Source organism: Mus musculus, chromosome 3 (genome assembly GCF_000001635.26).
Source record: "Mus musculus strain C57BL/6J chromosome 3, GRCm38.p6 C57BL/6J".
NCBI classification, from domain to species: Eukaryota; Metazoa; Chordata; class Mammalia; order Rodentia; family Muridae; genus Mus; species Mus musculus.
This window is the reverse complement of record NC_000069.6, coordinates 99,453,538-99,464,120: the sequence shown is the minus strand read 5'-3', so window position 1 is coordinate 99,464,120 and position 10,583 is coordinate 99,453,538. Positions and strand designations below refer to the sequence as shown.

General features: G+C 40.9%; 1 pseudogene; it reads left to right on the top strand.

The window, feature by feature from the left end:
* The first annotated feature begins 295 nt into the window (after window positions 1-295).
* On the top strand, window positions 296-604 carry Gm12449 (annotated as a pseudogene).
* The last annotated feature ends 9,979 nt before the right edge of the window (window positions 605-10,583 follow it).

Below are 10,583 nucleotides of genomic sequence, written 5' to 3'. Positions count from 1 at the left end.
TCCATCTCCTCTGGCTTTGATACTGATCCACCTCCTCTCTCACGGAGTTCCTGAGCCCTGGGAAAGGGGGAGGAGTATGGAGGGGTTGATGAAGACATCCCTTTTTAGGCTGATACTCTCTGCTTATTGATTATGGAAGCAATGTGACCAGATGCTTCAACCTTCTGATGCCTTGACTTTACCACCGTGGTGGACCACATCTTGAACTGAGAGAGTAAACCCTTTCACCCTTAAATTGCTTTTGCCAATATATTCTATCAGGGCTCAGAGTAGTGGAGTGGGGGCCACCACCACCATGGGATGCGAGTTTGGGAACCTGGTACGGATGCAGCCTGTTATCTCCTACAGCTCCTTTGAGTAGCATTCAGTACTACTTCAGCAAAGGCATCCCCTATGTACTGCACCACCCTCGAGTGAGCATCCTGCACATGGTACTGCCTTTATAGTGTTCTATCTGATCTACACATGAGGCAACCAGGAGTTTGAGTAATCCAAAAGGAAGAATCCAGTCAAGTATGCAAATGACAAGTGCACAACCTGCATCTGGATGAATTTCCTGCCTTTGAAAGACCCTCCTTCTCAGGGAGAAGAGCCTACATTGTAGTGCCTTAAAGACAATAAACTACATATGGGCTTTTCAAAAAGATATTTTATCACAGTGACAGGGAACAAAGCAAAGACAAACATTTTCACAACTGAACCCCAGTCAGGACCTCTTCACTTCTGTTAATCTTTCATTAGAAAAAAATGTCAGTTTCTGCTTGGCAGAGACATTGGTAGTGTGTAGCCTTCATCAATCTCATTTTGTCTGCTGAGCTGTAGGTAGCTAGAGAACATAAGATCCATCTATTGGGCATCTCTTTCTTTATGTTTGGGAAGTTTTCTTCTATTATTTTGTTGAAGATATTAGCTGGCCCTTTAAGTTGAAAATCTTCATTCTCATCAACTCCTATTATCCGTAGGTTTGGTCTTCTCGTTGTGTCCTGGATTTCCTGGATGTTTTGAGTTAGGATCCTTTTGCATTTTGCATTTTCTTTGACTGTTGTGCCGATGTTCTCTATGGAATCTTCTGCACCTGAGATTCTCTCTTCCATTTCTTGTATTCTGTTGCTGATGCTCGCATCTATGGTTCCAGATCTCTTTCCTAGGGTTTCTATCTCCAGCGTTGCCTCACTTTGGGTTTTCTTTATTGTGTCTACTTCCCTTTTTAGTTCTAGTATGGTTTTGTTCATTTCCATCACCTGTTTGGATGTGTTTTCCTGTTTTTCTTTAAGGACTTCTACCTGTTTGGTTGTGTTTTCCTGCTTTTCTTTAAGGGCCTGTAACTCTTTAGCAGTTCTCTCCTGTAATTCTTTAAGTGACTTATGAAAGTCCTTCTTGATGTCCTCTATCATCATCATGAGAAATGTTTTTAAATCTGGGTCTAGATTTTCGGTTGTGTTGGGGTGCCCAGGACTAGGTGGGGTGGGAGTGCTGTGTTCTGATGATGGTGAGTGGTCTTGATTTCTGTTAGTAGGATTCTTATGTTTGCCTTTCGCCATCTGGTAATCTCTGAAGCTAGCTATTATAGTTGTCTCTGGTAAGAGCTTATTCCTCAGGTGACTCTGTTATCCTCTATAAGCAGACCTGGGAGGCTAGGTCTCTCCTTAGTTTCAGTGGGCAGAGTATTCTCTGCAGGCAAGCTCTCTTCTTGCAGGGAAGGTACCCAGATATCTGGTGTTCGAACCTGCCTCCTGGCAGAAGTTGTGTTCCACTCACCAGAGGTCTTAGGATCCCGTGGGGAATCCTGTGTGGGCCCTTGCGGGTGTCAGGCGACTCCGCTGGCAAGGTACCCCGGTGCTTGAGTGGAGTGTAAGGGACTTGTCCTATCTGGATGTTTAACTTAGAGTGGTTACTTCCAGATTCATTCATGTGGTTGTGGGCAGGACATAATTTCTCTCACTAAGGATTTTGCTAGACCTAGTATCTGTTGACTCAAGAAAAACCATTTTCAGCTTAGGACACCAGTGCAAATTCTTGGGAAGAAGTACGTTTGCAAAGACTGACAGATTAAAAGGCAAGGATGTGGAAGGATTGAAATATTGCAGGGAGGAGGCTATTCAACTTGTCCTGGGCTAGCCTTACCCCCTTATATACCATTCCTCCTCCACCTCTGTGTCAGAACTGACACACTGTGGCTAATACATTAAAAACCTCTTGGAAATGATTAACTCAGCAGAGCAGTAGCTTCTACAAACCTCATAGATAAGAAAATCATCAGATAACATCTGAGGCCTATAGGAAAGCTTCCCCCATCTTGCAGCATTCCCTTCCCCCATGTACCTATTAATGTGTCTTACAATCACCTTAATTTGAGATTTCTTTGTTCTATAAAACTATAACATTTAATAAAACTGCTTCCGAGTGGAAACATGGAATTTGAGGTAACCTAAATCTGTGTTCCCAGGCCATGACCACTCAAACTTGGCTGTAGATAAACTCTTAAACTCTTATTTCTCTTTTAAGGTGAAGGCTCTGGTGTTTTCTGTTTGGTTGGTTTGCATTGTTTTTGTTCTTGCATTAATAGCGAACACCAAAACTGCCCCAGATCCTCAGAAGAACTGAGATGACCATGATTTTGTTGTTAAAACAGAGATATACCAAAAAACAGTTGCTATATCTACTCTCTGGTCTCATTTTGATTTTTTAATATGTACTTTGTAGTGAGGCCTTTCCACAATGCTAAGGGACATGAGAGCTAGCTCTTACAGCAGTATGTATTCCCAAATAAGAACATTACAATGTGTCTAAAAATTGAAGCTGCACTGTCCTTACATCCTAATCTTAGACAGTTGTAAAAGAACAAGGTAACGTGTGAGTTATATGTCAGCACTTCCACTATACTGTCTTCAGAACTGAATCAGTTACTCCAAGTTCCATTAAGCAAGATAAGGTTATACAAGAGTATAAAGGGCAGAAGTGACTAGACTCATCTCGGGGGGCATCCCATTCCTTCCCTATTGTTGAATCATCCCAGTGTAGCAGTGCATTGTCTTTAATAGAGTTACAGAATATATTTCTTAATGTTTTATAGATCAATTAGAGGTGAAGTATAAAAAAAAAAACCTACCACATGGTGAATGATTTTGCCAGAAACAATTTGACTGAAAGCAATTTTGTGGATACAAGAGTGATCCAAAAGCAATTTGGTCAAAACATATCCTAGTCACCAGAGGAATTGAAATATAAAAGCAAAATACAAGTAAAAGTCCCCCAAATCCTGAAAGGCAGATGAAAATTACTAAAGACTAATAAAAGGTTGCAAAAGTACTTTCTCTCGTAAACCAAAATAAACAGTGTCGTGAAACTAGAGACAGACTATTAATATTCCACAAATTATCATATTGGTCAGCTTATTTCATAAGAAATTGTACTGAGCCAAATTGCTCTCAGCTGAGTTGCCCTATCCCATTAGAAAATACAACAGCTCCTAACAATGTGGTGGGAAGGCTCTGGCCAGCTTAAAGTGTAATTTCTAGGAGAAGTTCTTAGTGATAGTAGGCCAAGAGACGGTGTTAAGTAATCAATTACCCTGGAACTTGATCTTTTAAAATATCAATAATTTATAATGTTTGCCGTTTCTTTGAGTCAGGAATTAGGGAATATCTTAGACAGTCGTTAGAGCATCTCATGAAATGGTAATCAGATGCCAGCAGAGGCTGTAATCAACTGAAGGCTGATCACTGGAGCTGGCTCCTAAGTGGTCCAAGAGCATAGCTGTCAGCTTAGCCCCTGCACATGAACCTCCCAGACAGGCATTTGGCTTGGATCATCACAGATCTGACGAGCAACTTGCCCCAAAGTGAAGGAGCCAGGATAGGAAGATGGAGGCTTACTGCCTTGTGGCCTTAGTGCTACATGCTTTCACTCCCACCACAGTCTCTTAGTGTCATAGAGCCATCTGGCTTAAAGAGACAGTACACTAAAGAGGTGTGAATTCCATAAAGCATTAGCCATTGGATGCTTTCTTGGAGTCTAGGTGTCATAGAAACAAAAACGATGAGCCACTTCCAGCCAGATTTCTATAGCATCTAGTCCTTCCTTCTTATTTGAAAGATAATGATTGTTCTCTTCTTGGTTCACAAAAATCCTAAGTCTAAGAAAGTTCAGGTTTCAACTGCATCTAAGTTGGATAGTTGAAGCACAATGTGTGGGAAGAGCCAACCTTATACACTAGAGCTGCCTTGCTCAGTCAAATACCAGGTCTACTGCTTTGGGACTAGAACTTTAATTCCTCTAGAATTCTGAAGGAAAAAAAAAGTGGCGTTGTGTATTTAAAGGGGGAAAGAAATCATCAAATGCAAATACCCCGGGGAGAGGTAACATGCTAGCCTAAATTTACATCGAGGTGTGAATGATGTGTGACAGACCATTTCCTGAGCCACGTTCATAAAGGCCAGGCAACAAATAGAAAGTGGAAAGGGTCCTACGAGAGACATGGGTGAGGCATCCAGGGAAGTGGAAGGAAAAGCTCTGACATCACCACGTTTTCCAGAGCCCACACTTCTCCCACAGCAGTTCAAAGAGGGAATTACAGAAAGTTAGACCTACTGCCCAAAGGAGAGTAATGAGCCCTAAAATAGAGTACAGCGAGGAATCGGCAATTTAAAGAAAAGTCATTTTTAGATTGGGGTCCAAACCCTATGGTTTATATTGTAACTTATTTGTGCCTTTTGATTAATGGCCTCTGCAGATGTGTAACTCTGCACGTTCTGGCTCTAACAACTCATAGGGCACAGTATCAATGGGAGAGGGGTAGGGACTGAAGGAGTGGCACAGAGTGAAGATATACTCATAAAAGCACACTTGGACCAGGATTGAATAAGCACTGCCAAGCTTGTGTTTGGTCCTTTACACCACCTGGCATTGCCCCAAACGGGCAGAAAAAGTCTATCAATGTGAGTTTGTATTTCCAGGAATGACTAAGAGTTGGCCATATAAAGAGTGCTTTCAGCCAAATTCCATGACAATGATCTTCAAAAAGTAAGGAGGGATGTCCGAATGTTTCCACGGTACTGCAATTTGGTCACACCAAATATTGCTCAGGATAACTCCCAAAGACCTGAAAATCATTCCAATAAAATAGTTTTATTCAAGTCAATTATAACCTATGCTCATAGATTATAATTTTGAAAAAAATCAGGGGGCACAGCAATTCTTAACTCTCTTTCTATGACTCCTTTCTTTTCTCTCAGATCCTACCACATCCTCTCTTTTCTATTAAGACAGTTCTGATGCTTCCATCGCTTTGCCTTAAATATCATGGCCAAGAGATTCCAGTTTTGCCATTACCACTGAAGATCCTACAGATCATCTCCCTTTCCTACTATCCCAGGCAACCTGGATAATTTGTATTTTGAATTTAAAAGGAAATCTATCAGTTCAACAACAAATTCTCACACACACACACACAGAGAGAGAGAGAGAGAGAGAGAGAGAGAGAGAGAGAGAGAGATCATCAGAATACCCATATAAAGGTACTTTTATCAAAGTCCTTCACAGATGAGACCTTGCTAATAAAATATTAGTTCTAGCAAGAGTCTGAAATGAAGCCCTTGACTGTAGGAACCAAAGACTCTAAAATGGCATCTGTCTGCTTTCTTTCTGATTGCCTCAAAGGATTATTGTATATCTTGTTTAGTTTTATGAGTGATGAACCACCTAACATATAATAGACACTAAGTAACTACTCATGAGATTTATGTGATAATAAAATGCCCAAGAGTTGAAGGAAGTCTATTTTGATTCTTCCTCTAATGGTTAGGGCCTAAACTATGAAAAAAACATCCTGTAAATATTGGGTATTTTTTAAGCTCTCAATCTAATTCCATACCTTATACTCATCTGAACTGCCTGTATTCTTTTCTTCCAATCGGTCCATGATGTGCAAATGCAAAGATAACTACTCTCTTTCAATTCTGCAATCCCTACTGACTCTCATGCTTTAGACAGATAGTTTTCTATTTCTAAGGACAAAACAAAATTTAAAATCTCATCTAAGAGAAAAGGAAGTATAGGGGAAAAAGCCATCTTCTTTTTTTTATTTTATTTTTTAATTAGGTATTTATTTCATTTACATTTCTAATGCTATCCCAAAAGTTCCCCACCCACTCCCCCACCCACCCACTCCCACTTCTTGGCCTTGGCGTTCCCCTGTACTGAGGGTAAAGTTTGCATGACCAATGGGCCTCTCTTTCCACTGATGGCCGACTAGGCCATCTTCTGATACATATGCAGCTAGAGACTCGAGCTCTGGGGGGGTACTGGCTGTTCATATTGTTGTTCCACCTATAGGGTTGCAGATCCCTTTAGCTCCTTGGTTACTTTCTCTAGCTCCTCCATTGGAGGCCTTGTGATCCATCCAATAGCTGACTGTGGGCATCCACTTCTGTGTTTGCTAGGCCCCAGCATAGTCTCACAAGAGACAGCTATATCTGGGTCCTTTCAGCAAAATCTTGCTAGTGTATGCAATGGTGTCAGCATTTGGAGGCTGATTATGGGATGGATCCCCGGATATGGCAGTCTCTAGATGGTCCATCCTTTAAAAGCCATCTTCTTGTCTTACTGTATCCCACTCAAACACTGAAGGCAACCGTTCATACATTCTTGTATTAGTCCACTTACTATTTCACCAATAACTGAGTGATTTCTGATACAAAAATACATTCAACATGGAGCCTCTAGAAGTTCAAATTCAGTAATCAACATCTGCCCCCACAAAAAAAGCAAGAGAAGGGGAGGGAGTGAAGGAGGAAGGTGGGTTGGAGGGAGGGAGGGGGAGAGGGAGAGAGGAGAGAGAGAAAAAAGAGAGAAAGAGAAAGAAAGAGAAAGAAAGAAAGAAAGAAAGAAAGAAAGAAAGAAAGAAAGAAAGAAAGAAAGAGAAAGAAAGAGAGAAAGAGAAAGAAAAAGAGAGAAAGAAAGAGAAAGAAAGAAAAGAGAAGGGAAGGGAAGGGAAGGGAAGGGAGGGGAAGGGAAGGGAAGGGAAGGGAAGGGAAGGGAAGGGAAGGGAAGGGAAGGGAAGGGAAGGGAAGGGAAGGGAAGGGAAGGGAAGGGAAGGGAAGGGAAGGGAAGGGAAGGGAAGGGAAGGAAAGGGAAGGAAAGGGAAGGAAAGGGAAGGAAAGAAAAAAGAGAAATTCCTGATGCTGAACTGCCAAGTTTCTGCTAGGGCTGAATCCTGTTTCAGTGATGATGATTATAGGCAAACTAACATTAGAAGTTTGTACTGTGTGCCAGGCACTATACTGGACACTTTCCATGTGTCACAAAAAATTATCACTATAGAGCCTGAGTAATGTCCTCAGATTCTGTTTTTATTACATTGGAGCAGGACAGCTTCCCCCACTCTTCCAGAAAGCCCTGGCTGTTGTGAGGCCAACAACTGAGTCCCAGGTAACACAAGCAACTGTAACTATCAAGTCTCAGATCTTGCCTGTGTTTATGGAGCTGTAATCCCACCAGAGGTAACTTGGACTTTGGATATTATTAAGTGTTGGGTTAAACTTGCATTGCTCCTAACCTTCTCAAAAAGCTTAACGTCAAGTTAGTCACAAAGGAGGTGACGAAGTCTCTGAGAATAAACATTAATGAAACCAAGAATGAGCCCACTGGGAAAGGCTTTGGGTCAATTAAACCTTTTTCAGAATAATATATCCATGTCTTTACAGTTCCTATCATGTGAGCTGCTTTCTTCTCCATTACCTGGTCCTCAGCCTCATCTTCCCATACCCAGGTATGAATTATTTTACATGCATTGGCATTGGGCACATTGAACACAACACACCATCCAAAACACTTCTGTGTTTGAAGACCTCCTTCTGAGAATCAGGAAAGTAGAGATAGCATTGCCAGGTGTATGAGTTCTCAGTGTGAGCCAAATGTAGCGTGCCAGATCACTGGGACAGACTAGGAGACTTTTCAGTGTCCAGATGAGCCAATGAACTGTTTTAAATGCCTGAAATATAAATTGACTACATTTTGTGAAAAGATTCTCTGTTATAGCTGAAATCTGGCAGGAGGAACAGCAAGCTAAGGAAAGTTTCTCCCCTCTCTAAATTGAAAGCCCCAGGGATATGAGGTTTCACTTTTAAGTAGGTTTGGTTCCCAGTGAATTCAGTGTTGTTGAACTTTATATTTTGGATTCCAGAAAATGTCCACTAAAAAGAAACTTGACCATTTACGCCCATAAAATTCCAGGCCATTTAGTACACGTATTAGTACCAGGAGTGATGAGTGGACATCTTGATTCAGTTTAATAGAGTAAGCACCTGACAAAGCAGGGTCTGCAGGAGCATTTCTGGGGTTTCATAATTAACAAGAATTGTCCTAGCAAAATCTACTGTGGGTGAATGGTAGAAATGGAAGTATCTATATATTCCTTTTGTATAGTTGAACTGAATTTAAAAGGTACCTAGAATAATTACAAAGATTGTCACATTGACAGGATCGAGAATCTTCTAGGAGGTTTGTCTGTCAGAGAGCTTAGTGATAGGATGAACTGAAATAGAAAGACCCATCCCAGACATGAGTGGCAGCATCGGATGGTGTCTGGATTTGGGGTTTATTGCTGTGAAGAGACATCATGACCATGGCAACTCTTAGAAAGGAAAACATTTAATTGGGGCTGGCTTAGAGTTTTAGAGGTTTAGTTCATTATCATCATGGTGTGAAACATGGCAGAGAGCAAGCAGGCATGGCACTGGAGAAGGAACTGGGAGTTCTACACCTTGATCAGCAGGCAGCTGAAAAGAGACTGTGTACTACACTGGGGAGCTTGAGCATGGGAGATCTCAAAGCCCATCCCCACAGTGACATACTTCCTCCAACAAGGCCACACCTACTCCAATGAGGACTTACATCCTAATAGTACCACTCTCTACTACAAAGCACTCAAACACATGAATCTCTGAGGACCATTCCTATTCAAGCCACTCCAGAAGTGTTAGAGTCTTAGGCTGAATGGAAAGGAAAAAGCAATCCATGCACCAACATTAATCCCTCCCTGCTTACTGGGTGTGGATAAAAGATGACCAGTTGCCTAATGCTCCTGCCACCATCTCTGTCATAAGGACTGTATGCTCAACTGTGAACCAAAATAAACCCTTCTTTAAGTTTATCTGACAGGTATTCATCGCAGCAATTATAAAATTAGCTAATGCATGCTATGAAGAGGCAGAGGGATCTATCTCTGTGAGTTTGAGGCTGACCTGGTCAATATACAAAGTGCCAGGACAGCCAGAGCCACACAGTGAGAATCTGTACTGAAACAAACGAACAAAGAGTAACTAATACAGTACATAAAATCTAAATGATAATTGTAGATAATTAGCAACCCCCATGATATTACAAAAAAAAAATCTATGTCATATCATCTTCTGTTCCAAACATGCAAAATGTCAAAAAGTAAGTCAAACTAAAAAAAGGTGTGTCAGAAAAATTTACTATTATGCTGGTGTTTATTTGCATTAAATGAAAAAATTATCAAATATTTAAGTTTCAAAAATAATCTAACCTTATTTTTAATCCCAATTCTTAATAAATGTCATCAATAGGAAGGTCTATTACACAAAAATGAAGAACTGAGCAAATTTTCCACAAGTTTATTATGGATTGTTATCATCAATAATGTGTCTTAAAGCCTCATACTATATTCTTCAGAGGAGCATGTTGTCACACAGGGACAGTAATGAACCATACAACCCCAACTGAATTCTGTTCTCTGGCCTGGGAAGATCATACATAACAAAGATTTCTTCATCCCTTCTTTTCTTCATATGTAAATTAGACCTATAAGAGAAATCATTCAAATAAGAGGGATGATGAAATAGGGATGCATTTTTTTAATTTTTAATTTTTGACTAGAATAATCTATGAACAGTCAAATAAGAGGCGGCTAGTGACAAACATATAACAACAACAACAACATTAAGCCTAAAAGAAAGCTGTAGGTCCTAATTTCCACTGGAATGGTTTTTCACCATAAAGATAGGCATGACTTAATTCCTGAGTTCTTCTGCAATGCTTCATTCATATTGCATAGAATAAGGGACACCCAAATCCTTGTGTGCAAGTGGGACTCTTTCTGGGGCCTTTACATCAGTACTCCTCTGCATGCATGCAATTTGGTTCTGAGTTGCTCTCAGATCCCACATGCTTCCTCAGTGGAGACATAGTTACATAGCTACCACTCCCTTCTAATGTGTAGAACAAGACCCAGAATATAAGGCCTTTAATATATGTGTTTTCTAAGCTCCTCCTGATAAGAGTCATACTAACATAAAGAGCTTGGCAGAGTGTAATCTGACTTCATTGCTCTAGCTCTTCCTATACCCCCAGAGCTCGTGTCTCTAGCTGCATATGTATCAGAAGATGGCCTAGGCGGCCATCATTGGGAAGAGAGGCCCCTTGGTCTTGCAAACTTTATATGCCCTAGTACAGGGGAATGACAGGGCCAAGAAGTGGGAGTGGGTAGGTAGGGGAGCAGGGCGGGAGGAGGGTATAGGGGACTTTCAGGATAGCATTTAAAACGTAAATGAAGAAAATATCTA